General features: G+C 39.7%; 1 protein-coding gene across 2 annotated transcripts in view; it reads right to left on the bottom strand.

The window, feature by feature from the left end:
- The window catches only part of zgc:165507 (uncharacterized protein LOC561188 homolog), a 29,030-nt gene extending 18,080 nt beyond the window's left edge, over positions 1 to 10,950 (bottom strand). The window contains exons 1-2 of one of the 2 annotated variants that reach the window (XM_034863490.1): positions 10,691 to 10,920; positions 10,059 to 10,169 (exon numbers count right to left, since the gene is read on the bottom strand). The gene's annotated coding sequence lies outside the window, so the exon portion shown is untranslated. Of the gene's footprint in view, positions 1 to 10,058; positions 10,170 to 10,690 lie in introns of both variants that reach the window. The other variant, XM_034863491.1, reaches the window with a different exon arrangement.
- Positions 10,951 to 13,335: the final 2,385 nt, after the last annotated feature.

Raw genomic sequence — 13,335 nt, 5'->3', positions numbered from 1 at the left:
TGAAGCTGAAGAAACCCTAAACGTTAACGGAACAGATCCGCAGACCCAATTGACTGCCTGCCTGACGGAGCGGGAGCGGGAGGGAGAGAGAGAGAGAGAGAAGCCGAGGGAGCGCATTTGTCCATGTTGTGTGTGTGTGTGTGAGATTGATCCGAGCGTGTTTGTAGGCGGGGGGCTGCGCGGCCAGTTGAGGAGTCGTATTCAATCCGAGCACGGATATTGAGTCATATTACTCGTAAAATACTTGTACTCGGCAAAAGTGCTTTATCCGTACCGGATACTCGTTTCAGGCGGATACTGGATCACCCCTATTAAAGATAATTTTAATTTATTTAGGAAAGAGGACAGAATATGTTCCAAAAAATGGTAAAAAGAAATGAACAGAATGATGAATAATATTTGACTATTTGAAGTTATACATGTTCAGGAATGAATTCCTAAACAACCTCAACAACAAACTCAATTCATTATTGAAAACAAAACATTTGCAAGGGTCTTTTATTTGGTAAATGGTGGTTGCCTCCACAGTATAGCTACTGCAGCACTGAAACATTGATATTGGTAATTATACCTGGTTTTAACAGTGTGGATGACTGAAGACTAACAAAACATCTCTAAATTGTGCTAAACCCAAACTATTGAATACAAATATAATCCTCTGTGTATATCCGTTGTATTGCTCCTTTAATCAAAGTTAGTCTCTCTATACAGTGGGCCTAAGCCACACTAATCACATTACAGGCTGTGCGCAGCAGCACTCAGTGAAGGCTAGATACTGGTTTTGATTGAACAAAGTGACGACGATGCAGGCAAAAACCTCAGAGCTCGTAAGCAGCTTAAGTTGATGGGTTCAAATATGGAGCTCCAAACAGACTGACCAGAAAAGAGCGGCTAAGGAGAGGGTACAAGGCAGAATTTCAGACAAGCTTGACAAATTTGGTTTATGATCAACCATATAAGTACATAACAAGTCAGACAAAGCAAAGTCACCCTGTTCAGTCCCTACAATGTCAACTCTTCCTCTTTACTTTAGAAGCCCAGATCGTCATCATGTGACGCCTTCGCTGTGTCCTTCATCTGACTTCACTGACCAAAAGAGCAGCTGACAGGAGAGTGACTGACAGGCTGTGATCACAGCCAGCACGTTCTGTATTAAAACACAGGTGAGAACAAAGTCAAATGGTACTGCTGTGACACAGAGGGGCCTGACAATACCTATTACCAGCTTTTTGGTTTGTTGGGAGCCACGCTTCTGTCCACACCCAATGGAAAGAGATCATTTTCACTTGAATGAGAATTTGAGGCAGATTAGGTTCCAAATCTGTAACCAACAGCACTTGTTAGTTGAGGTGTCTTGTAATAATAAAACTTTGTCAGTCCTTAAAATCCCGGCAGGGTTTCCACTCCTCCAGCTTTTTATGAAAAGTCATAAAGTCGTAATTACAGCTGTATTTGGAACCGTTTATTAGCTGGGTGTGAGATCTGTAAATGGACTCACAGTAGGAACATTAGGCTAAAACAGATTTTATTCCGATCCAAAGACTCTTTGTGTGAGAGGACAGAGTTGTTACGCTACTGTTGACCCGTTGTTTTGATGATCAAGTATATCGCTTACAGGCCCCGGCCTGGACTCCACAAAGGCTTTGACGATCACTGGATTACTTTTATTTTGCGGTTTTAAGTTTTCTGTTTTTCGATTGGGATGTTTTTATTAGTTTTACTTGGACTAATAAACTAATAAACTGGCTGTATGTGCCAACTTGCCTATGCACAGTTAAGGGATGATTTCCACCAACTGGAGATGGACTTAAAAAAAAAAAAAAGTGATCAGTTGATCGGCGGCTATTGTTGGCCCCATTGTTTAGCCCTCTGTTTTATTGACTTCTGGATATCCTGCTTTTGCCTTGTTTTGTCTGTCGAAGCCCTTTGTACTCACTCCGTCTTTAAAATAATGTTATTCGTAGCATGGACAAACACAGGATCTCAGGTTTAAGTCACAACATCGGCCAAGCTGAGACCCCAGTGTTGTATTTCAGGTCAGGGCTCAACGCTAACTTTTTTCCCAAGGATCACATGTGCAAAAATGTAGTAACGTGTACAGAATTTTAGGGGTACAATGAATATGTATCATATGTGTTTTTCTTTCATAAAAAGGAATACGAAGCAACATTTACAAGCAAAGGGATTTTATTTATTTGAATAGAACAAGTAGCTTATACTAGGTTTTTGATTATTACTGCTTCAAACTGTACTTATTTAATAATTATGTTATATATTTATACTTTAAACTGTACAAGGTTCAAAGTTCATTTATTGTCGTTGTACAACAAATGTCCCATTAAACCAGACCATTCGGATTCTCTCCAGTCGGCTAATAGAGTGACTTAAACAAGGTAACTGGCATTACTGTTGGGGCACAGCAATTTTGACACGTGATATAAATACAAAATGTGAATGAAGTGTAATGTTTTCTGTTTTTAAATAAATGTTGTACTGAATATACAGTAGTGATGTAACAGACCACTCCCACGGTTCAGCATCCATGTTAACCTGAGAGTGATTGCAGTTTAACGTAAAGTGTTAAATACAATTTTACTGTCCACACATGATCAGATTTGACGCAGACAACGCTTGCTGCAGGCTCGCTGCAACATATATAATTACAAAGGGAGAGCGGCCGCCCTGAGACGTGCTGTATGTGCTCCGGTAAAGACAGAAAGACAACCGTTTAAAACTAAACGTAGCGAATCTTATGGGAGGTCTGCCAAAAACGTTAGGTTATTTGCACATCCTTTTCTATTGTTTGGTCAGTAGAAGTGTAGATTTGGGTTTAATTGAACTTTTTTGATGAAAACAAATGTCTTCATCTAAAAACAATGAGAGCCATGAGGCAACCAAAACAGGGAAGTTGTGGGCTGCAAAATCAAAGCAATACGCTGAAAGATGCTAAAATACTTCATAGAGCTGAGGAAAAACTGCAGATTTACTGTATTCTGAGAGAAATACTTTTACACAATAAATTCAATACAGTCAGACCTTCTGGAGCCAGCCCTAATGTCAGTTAAAACTGGAAGAAAAGAACTGTAAGGGTACCTTTCAGAGGAAGAATTACTGCTTTCTTTTGACTTCTTAGTTGCTAAGTAGACTACTTTCACTAATAGCCAAAGGTTGCCCATTGATTACTTAATAAAAGGTTCCTTGTAGGCTTTTGTGAAGCTCTGTAGGACTTGAACTGTAACAAAGGACGAGGGAAAGGACGAGGGAAGGAGAGAGGGTAAGCTGATGGCTCTGGGGTGGGAACATGACTTAATCAGAGTAAGGGGCAATAAGACCTTCCTATTCAACCTGTATGTGTTTTTTAAACACACACACACACACACACACACACACACACACAGACACACACACACACACACAAACAGTATATCTTTCAAATTACAGACTCTGCCCCTCTTAAATAACAGAAGTTGTTCAAGTTCTAGTTAAGTGCCTTCCAGATAAACAGGTGCTGTAATCCCTGTCAGACGTTACAAAAGGAAACCTGACCTCTACAGTAAGCGGCTGCCAGGATGACCCTCACTACACCTACAGTCCACCCCCCACCCCCCCACCCGCAGTCTCATGTGACTTCATGTGACTTTAAGTTATGGCAACGCAAGATTAGCTCCAAGGTAACCTCCGAGTAACACAGCTCACTTTGTTGTAGAAATAGTTCTTAATTAACCCATTCAGCAACACTTTGAATGTTGACTCAAGCACACGTTTCATTCCTCTTATCAGCAACTAATCTCCAACACTAACCCCACAAACACATTTGATCTTGAGCACTAACAAAGCAGGAGAAATACCACAGAAACATTGGCTCCCTCTGAAAGCTGCTTTCTGATCAAGAAAGGCCACCAAGCAGGGGGTCTTTACGTTAAATATACAAAGATTAAATTACCCTTTCTACTAAATTGTCAGCCTCTACACTTTGAAGCTCACTGAAGCCAATTCCTGTAGATGAAACCTTGATTTAAAAAAAAAGGTTCAAGTGGCCTGTTAAATTTTCATCATCATGGCTCTGACCACTAAAACCGGATGTCGAGCCTCCGCCAAAACAAACAATTCTCCCAACCTGGGATTTACTGACAGGAAAAGCACATTTATGCAGCGCTTTTTGGCAATTTGACATCAAGGCATGACCTTTGTAAAAAAGGGCCCGTCACCACGTACACACAACTATACCTCGGGATTTTTTTTTTGTTCACATGTGGGTGGCCGACACACAAATTCAACATCCAATCACAAGCTCCCACTACGCTCCACACGTCTAAATCACGTCAGTAAGATCAGAGGCACTGATCTCCGTTGCATCTTTGTTTTAGCATAGATATTTGCTCATACGGGAAATCAAAGAGACATCTAGCATCTTCAGATTGTGGAGATTTAACTGAAGTGCTTAATGCCACAAAAAGTAACACACTATGGAATGTCACTTTATTCAATATTAAACAAATTAATAAATACGTACATATGTCTAAAATAAATAAATTAGGCAATAAATTACTAAATTATTTATTGCCCGGTGTTATATGCAAATCAGTGGGCGTGGCTATCTCTCACATTTCGAAAGACTAGACCACCAACTACCACTGACCTAAGCGGTGGTCTAGGTGCCATGTCATTTCTCTGACGCTCCATTATTCCGACCTTTCAATAATCTGAAAAATTCCCTTTGGTCCTCAAGCCTACTAGTCCAATGTCCCTTTGATTAAAAAAAATAAACCCTCTGCTCACACATCCCATTGTTCCGACCACATAGGCGTTTGTGGCTCTAACATATTCTAACATATTCTTCTCATTGAAGCCCCTCCTCCCAGTCATAAAAATTCCTCTGCCTCCTTTAGTGATCATGGTACATGTAATAAATGTAGCATATTCGCTGTACTGGAGGCGAGGCTTAGTGAGTTTGAGGCACAGCTCCACACCATGGAATCAAAATCGTATGCTTCCGTAGCTAGCCCCCCGTAGCTGGTGAGGGCCAACATACTGTAGCTTCTGTTAGCAGTCCTCGGGCAGACCCTGAGCAGCCGGCGAGTCGGTGACTGTTTGAAAGAAGCGTAGCGCTAGCTCTAAACCAGGGAGCGCATATTGAGGCGGCCGCTCCAATTCGGAGCCTATGAAGCACCCCCAACATCTTTGCCATTCTAACAGTTTCTCCCCACTAAGTAACACACCGTCTGAGAAGCCAACTCTGGTTATTGGGAGCTTTATACTGTAGAACGTAAAGTTGGCGGCTCAAGAGGCCGTGGCCATGTGTGTCCCTAGAGAGATTCCATCTAAAGCTGCTGGCTAAAGATACCAATAAACTACATTATGATGGTAATGATACCCGATTACGCAAATCGGAGATCACTAAAATTAATGTTAAGTCACTTGTGCATTTGCAAAGACAATGTTGGACTAAATTTAAGGAAGATATTCATCGAGAAGGTAGTAGCAATAGTTTACTTGAGGGCTTTCAGTCAGGATTTAGAAGCATCATAGCACAGAGAGATGGCACTGTTGAAAATTAATAATGACCTTCCTAACTGCTGCAGACAAAGGACTTTTCTTTGTACTGGTTTTACTAGTTCTTAATGCTTCATTCGACACCCTCGACCATACCATCGTGTTACAGAGACTAGAACATTTAGTTGGCATTAAAGGAATCGCACTAAGCTAATTTTTCCAATCAATCTCAATTTGTTAATGTTAACAATAAACCCACCAATACGCTAAAGTAAGCCATGACGTTCCACAAGGCTCAGTGCTTGGACCAATTCTATTCTCCTCATATATGCTTCCTCTAGGCAATATTATTAGGAAACACTCAATTAACTGTCATTGTTATGTAGATGAAACCCAATTATATCTATCAATCAAGCCAGACAAAACCAAAAAAACTAGTCCATGATTTGCACCATCTTATCTTGAAGAGCTCTTAGTGCCTTAGTGTCCCACGAGAGCACTGCACTCCCATAATTCAGACTTGTGGTTCCTACAGTCTCTAAAAGTAGAATGGGAGCAAGAGATTTCAGCTATCAGGCTCCTCTACTGTGGAATCAGCTTTCGGTCGGGGTTTGGGAGGCAGACACTGTCACCACATTAAAAGTAAACTTAAAACTCTCCTCTATGATAAAGCTTATAGTTAGGGAGTGATGAGTCGCAGCATCCGCCATAACCGGCCCATCTGCTTCTCGTCATAGTTGTCAGATTCATCTACCATATAATCAATAATACAATAAAACTAGAGGGTGGCAGGGTAGTACAGCCCAACCAGGGTCCTCTCTTTACCCTGAATCTCTTAGTTATACTGTAATAGTTTTAGACAGCTGGGGGACTTCCTTTGACACATTGAGCTCCTCTCTCTTTTATCTTTCCATTGTGTGCATCCATGTGCCAGAAACGCCTGTTACTAACCTAGCTCTGGGGAGTCATTCCCTGGAGTCCTTACGTTCTTTTCCCCCCAGCATGTTACCTTGGATCAGGGAGGTTCCAAAATCATGGTTGCAGCTGTAGCCGTGGTCCTGCTGCACGTCCTGCGATTCCCTGTTACATCCTGCTACGCTCTGCTGTGTCTTGTAATGACTGCAGTGCCCTGTTATGCCATGAACTACTACAAACTATTTATAGTCACTATTCCATTATCTTTTACTGTGACTGTTAGTGCCACAATTCATTTCAACCCCAACTGACCCATCAGACAACGCCTACCAAGAGCCCGGGTCTGTCCGAGGTTTCTTCCTAAAAATGGAGTTTTCCTTTTAATATATGCATATCACTAATTCATTTTTATATGAACATTTACATTCATTTAATTATTGATGTATTTATTGCCTCATTACTTTATTTCATGATGTATTTAAAATGTATTTATTCATTTGTTTATGTATTTATTTATTCATTTAATACTGAATAAAACAGCATTCCATAACATGCATCCTGCTGCAGACAGGTGATAAAGTCAGTATATATGCGCCACAATATGAGAAACATTGAGGCTTTGATTCTTAGAATTAATGTTTCTAATGTAAGTATTTGTAGCCTGCTATTGCTATAGGTAATCATTGGGTAGTAAACAGCCTAATTAAAGGTCTGTCAGTAGCCACTTCTTACTGCTTTAAAATTGGGAAAAAACTCACAGTTTTGTCATAAAACCAAGACGTCTAATTATATCTATATAATATACTGTTTATTTTTGTACTACTTTTTTTCGTGAATAAACTACAGGACAAACTTCAATTTCTCATTTACTTGGCCTTCTTCCCTCCTTTATGGTGAAAGGTTTACAGTACGGCTAGCCCCTCTCAGTGGATTAATCGGTCATTTTGGTCTTATAGTCGAAGTTTTCTTTTGACGTTAGTCAGCTTTTATGTTTTTTTCTTATGATAAATGACTTATTTCCAGGAAAACTATGAGCACATCTGATTAAAAATTTGCGCTTTTGCATAAATCTTTGTGGGGACACTCGGTTTTACAGAACGAAACGATGTAGTCAACAAAACCAGCAACTGCCACTCTAATTTTATTGTTCAATGGCACTATGTTGTCACGCTTTACTTAGTTTAAAATGCTTTAGGTAAATAATATATGGTCTATTGGGGAAGTAGCATTGATCCCCTTGAGGGGGGATACATTGTCCCCGCAGAGATACGCTGTTTATAACATTATTTAATAAGGAATCAATTATTAAATTGAATTTAATTATTTTTAAAAGGATAGTGAAAGTCTATCAACTTTCAGTCACTGTATTTACTTTTTTTGTTTTATCAATTATCCTTGTTAGAGTTGGGGTAAGATTTGGAGGGAAATCCTTTGAATGCATCTTTACACAGCAGGAGTAGGGGGGTGGGGGCGGTTCTTTAACCCGGTTTGTGTCGGTCATCCGGCGCTAGTGAACAAACTGATGAACGACTGTTTCAGTTTAGTTTTGGTGTTTTAATAGTATGTTCTGAATGTGGAGTACAATGCTGTGTACTGTATCAGGCGGTCTTTGCACACAGCATGTTTGTGTCCACAATAAACTTCCCGCAGTGGACATGGAAAGAGGTCCTGATCTTGAAACCTGATCCAAACCTATAAAACACCCGGAGAAAGGTATTCATGTCCGTATGACACTGTCAGCAAACTGTCAGGTGAGTACAACCATACCAAAAAAATGTTGCTGTCAACCTTTAACACCTGTGTAATGAAAACTGCTTTTGGGAGAAACAGTGTGACAATGACAAAAAAAAGAATGATTAGGTTACCTAGAGACACATGCAAGACAACATTAAATAAGAAAAAATGCTGAACCAAAAAAGGGAAAAAAGCTAACCATCCCACCTTTCAGCCAGCAAGCAACATAAAATAAAGAATCAGTGACACCGCCATCCATCAATGTGTTTCAAACTGTTATGAGGACAAGAAACAGGTTACTTTGATAGAAGGCTGATGCAAACTGTGACTGTGTTATCTTAGTTGTTCAACATATCCTTGTTGACTTCCCCTTTAGAATCCCCACCTCCATCCTAACAGTTATTCTATTTGTCTGAAAAACTGCAGTGAACTAGGTAAGATCAACCCTCTGAGGGCTGAGGGAGCGAGTCAACAGCAATAGTCACTCCAACCACAACAATGCATTGCAGTTATGATTTTGGTTCAAGAAAATACATCCATGGTTAGGTGGCAGTAATGTACGTACAAATCTGGTTACCTACCACCAAAGAATGAGAAGATGATAAATTGAACAGGTCGAACCTACTCCAGTTCAAAATACTTCACTATCTCCTGTTAAGTTATTCAACAGGTCTGTGTCTGAATCTGATGCAGCTAAATATCCACAAAAGATGCCTTCACCTGATTGAAATGGCATGCAGGTATTTCTGATGATTTGTAAAAAAAGCAGCGCTAATGATTAATTTATATTTCCGTGGAAAATCTTGCAGAGAGCCGCAGTAATGCGCTTATTCACTTTCTTCTATCTGCTGCTATCACCAGCAGCAGCCGGTTAGCTTAGCTCCAGGAAGTGACTGCACCTGGCTAAGAAATAGTCCGGTAATGTTGCATACCCCCATAAAACCATAAAGTGTCCTTTTTACAGTTCAGTTTGTGTACACATTAAACAAAGTAGATATAACATTTAACTAATGAGGTTAGGTGCTGGAAGAGCCATGCTAGCGCCTTCTCCCAGTTTCCAGTCTTTTAGCTAAGCTAAGCTAGCCGACTGTAGCTTCATATTTAGTTGGTGTACAGATATGTGAAGGTGGTATCAAATCTATCTTAAGTTTTTAAAAGTGTTAAGACTACTTTTAAAGCTGAATTGTGGAATTTTTAAGAGAGAAACATAAAACATCCAGACTAATGTCAATATACAGAGCTTTTGTTTATATAGCCTTGATCATAAGGCTAATGTTAGCAAACTTTAGATATATAATACATTCTGTTGACATTACTGAGTCAATTTATGACTTTTTTCCTACACTTTGTTGGAGCATGTAGCTGACACTTAACTTGCTACATCTTGTAATTCTTACCTCTGGCCACAGTGGCTGCTGTTCAGTAAAAATTACATTAACTCACTTTGACCATTGTGTGCTGTTCATATTTTTGTTACACAGCCAACGTTCCTGGGTCTGTTGGACCCACCACATTATTAGGCTTTTAAATCAATACAGCCATAACAATTTATGTAAATCTATTAAAAAATGTTTACTTTAGCTCAATTACCATTGATATATATACATCATTTATGGTTCATATTTGCCATTTACCCCTGTGAGATCACATTTATGATCATATGATCATTTTTATTTTTTGTGAGAAAACAAGAAAAAATGTAAAAAAAAAAAAAAAAAAAAAAAGTGCTTAAAGTAATAATTTTTTAACTTTGTGTGAGAAAAGCAGGTGAAGAAATACAAGGCAGTTTCATAGCACCTAATTAGATTGAGTTTCAGTAGACTACAGGCCTGCTTGGCGTTTAGTTCTAATACATGGTGAGCAGTGAGACACTTTCCAGGGGAAACCATGCGTGACAAGTTATTTTTCCAGCTTACCAGCTGACCTGGAGTGAAACGTCCTCATTTTGTGCCAAACATACTCAGAGATGAACTCCTCACCACATCCTGGGATGATAATAATAGACTCAATGTCATCGGTGAGACAACCTGTAAAAGTTGGACTCCTATCAGGAAAATGGGTTAGCCAAGGGGATGCAAAGGCAGAGTGATTCCTAAGCACTGCAGACCAATCATATGATGCTGCTGATGTCAGGATAGGGACCGGTTGAAGCCAGTCTAAATGCCCGGGGCCTAAACCGGGCGCGCACAGTAAAAGTAACGTTAGCAACGTTAGCTTTTTAAAAAAATAAAAAAAAATAAAACATTAAGATTGTATTCAAATCATTACGCAAGTAATTGACCGCTTGGCAGCACGGGGAGGGATTTACACATCTCTCCAAAGGCTCCTGAACGCCTCACAAAATGTATTAAAACATTAGGCTCACACAGCCTAAACGCCATTGTCTTGATACCGTATATAGTTCTCATTCATCGCAGCACATGCTCATCATCCCTGCATACCAGGCGTCCCGAAAACGCCGAACGCCCGGTTAATCCTCCTGATCACCGCAGCGGCGGCTCGTCTTTCAGCGCTGTCAGCGATAAACAGTCATTTAATGTTGCTTTACCTTTGGGGAATGCAGGTGTGTGTGTGTCCTGTGGAGGCTGTCTGGCTCGGTGACCTTGGAGCAGAAAGATGCGTGTGCCTGCTGCCTGTGTTACGGACGGCTCTGGGTTTAAATTTCCTGAGTGAGCCGCTGCCTGACGTGAAGCTGCCGCGGGCTGCAGAGGGCGGCGCTGTTCGTTTTTCCTCTTCTCCTCTCCTCTCCTCCCGGGCGGGCGGGTACATAGCGTTTCTCTGTGCTCTGCTGCCTGTGTCCCGTGCACCCATTGACTGACAGTAAGCTGATAGGTGCTGATGCGGCGCGACGATTGTGATGCAGGCGGTCATTATTTTCATTATCCAGTTTGGCCTAGATAAAATGTCAGAAAATGGAGAAAACTCTCAGAACCCAAAGATATTCCGTTTACAATTACATTTAATTTATGATTCAATTGAAATACTGAAAGTAGTCATGTAAACAGTGAACGATAAAAGCGGTTGAAATGTCAGTCGAAGATTAAAATAAGTTAAATTATAAGAAGTGTCGATCAAAATATAAATTTTGATCAACTTATCGATCAATCGACTCATTGTTTCAACTAAAACACAAAATGTGATTTTAAGAAGCAGAAACTCAGAGTATTAAGGCTCATAAGTTTGATCTTTTTTATTTAATTTTATTATTCAGAATACTTTTAGGCTACCATTAGGCTTTAATAATTATAAAAAATAACTACAAAATTGAAAAGTGACAGTTGAATTGGTAGAGCTGAAAGTTGAATTTCTAATTAATGTTATTGAATGAAGTTGAAATGTCAATTTAAGCATGAGCGCTAGGGAAGTATAAATTGATGTGAACATGCTCAAAAGGAGTCAAAAAATCAAAAATGCCGTTGAACTTTGAGCATTGAAATCACTTGCAGTGTCAGAGGGTGCAGATTGATTTTCTGTACATTGACTTTTACTCTGTAATCATAACAGGTAGGCTAGTCTTTCACCTAAATATTCTTTGCGTGCATACAACTGCTGGCATAACCAGCGGAAGACTCAATCTAGGTCATTTGAGCTCAATCCGTTGGATTAATGTGAAAGGGTCACACAAGGAAGCCTGTGCATATGTCGAGAGTGACTTGCAAATGTAAAGAAGAGATTTAAAAACCACAGAATACAACAACAAAAACTACAACCGGAGTTAGGTACCAACATGGAAAACATCTGATAAACTGCAAGGAATTAGAAAGGGACAAGCTAAAAGTAAAACTGTGGTTATGGGAGGGCAGTAGGAGGGATGCAAAAGCAATCCAACATTGATTCTGGTTTTAAGAGAGACTCTGTCATGTTAACGATCACAATGTTAATATAATTTTGAGAGGAATTGACAATCACTTAGCCGCTGAGTCATTTTTTCATTTACCTGTGAGTCATTTTACATCTTAATCATCAGGAAGCCAAGAACAATAACTGACATTCAGCAGGATAAAGCCTATATAAGCTATTGCCTTTTACATTGCTTAAAGTTACAGGTTGGTTTGTTTACGTTCAGTAGCTTAGACACACAAAAAGCCCAGATGATTATTGAGTCTCCTTCCTGTAACTTTGGCATGCACTCATCTGTGTTCTACCACTGTGGTGTTTTCCGCCAGTTAAAAAAAAATGCTGAATTATGTTAATTTTTAATGTTTCACACACATGAATTGAAATCACATTAAAAAAAAGATAAACACATGTGAGGATGTGGTAATGGTTTATATGAAAAATCACACCCAAAGGACATGTAGACATACAAAATCATTGATGCATCTTAAGACTTAAGTTTCATACAAAGTAAGTGTAGATTTATGTTGAAGAATAATAAAAATAGAGAGAAACAGATACAGAGAAACAGAAGTCTCCCTGTAATTTGAGCATCAATGTAAACACCATTTAAGTCTGCATGTGTGTGCCTTTTACCCATAAATCCTTGTGTACTATGGGCCTCTCTGTGCTAGTCTTTGGTGAATTACCTCATTTTAAAATAGACAAAAGACTGCAGTTTTCTGAGCTCAGATGATGCTGCCCTAGAAGTTGATCATTACATTTTCATTCCTAAATTGCATCAGTAGCAAAGCTGCTGAATATAACTTTTGGGAGACTTCTTGTCAGGACAATTTGCTATTACGTTTTGATGCAGCCTACATGGAAAATGAACACACTGTCTGTATGACATGTGACCAAATGACACAATAAATATATCCTGGACCAATCAAAGGATTAACTTTGAAAATAAATTGTTTGATTTGATGGTCAATAATAATTCAACATCTTGCCAAACATGCTAGGACCGCCAATGTTGTCACTTGCTGCAGCAGCATTTTATCTCTAATTTGCTGCGTTCCTTCCAGTGATCCACTGGTGGGGTCTTAAAGGTGCTCTAAGCCATGTCACGCGTTTTGCTACATACGCAACTTTTTTTGTTACATACAGCAAACATCTCCTCACTATCCTCTAGCTGCCTGTCCCCAGAACACACTTTAAAAAACATCTTCACACTATCTGCTAGCTGCCTGTCCCCAGAACACACTGTAAAAAAACATCTCCACACTATCTGCTAGTTGCCTGTCCCCAGAACACACTGTAAAAAACATCTCCTCACTATCTGCTAGCTGCCTGTCCCCAGAACACACTGTAAAA

Source organism: Etheostoma cragini, chromosome 23 (assembly GCF_013103735.1).
Source record: "Etheostoma cragini isolate CJK2018 chromosome 23, CSU_Ecrag_1.0, whole genome shotgun sequence".
NCBI lineage: Eukaryota > Metazoa > Chordata > Actinopteri > Perciformes > Percidae > Etheostoma > Etheostoma cragini.
This window is presented reverse-complemented; position numbering and strand designations above follow the sequence as displayed.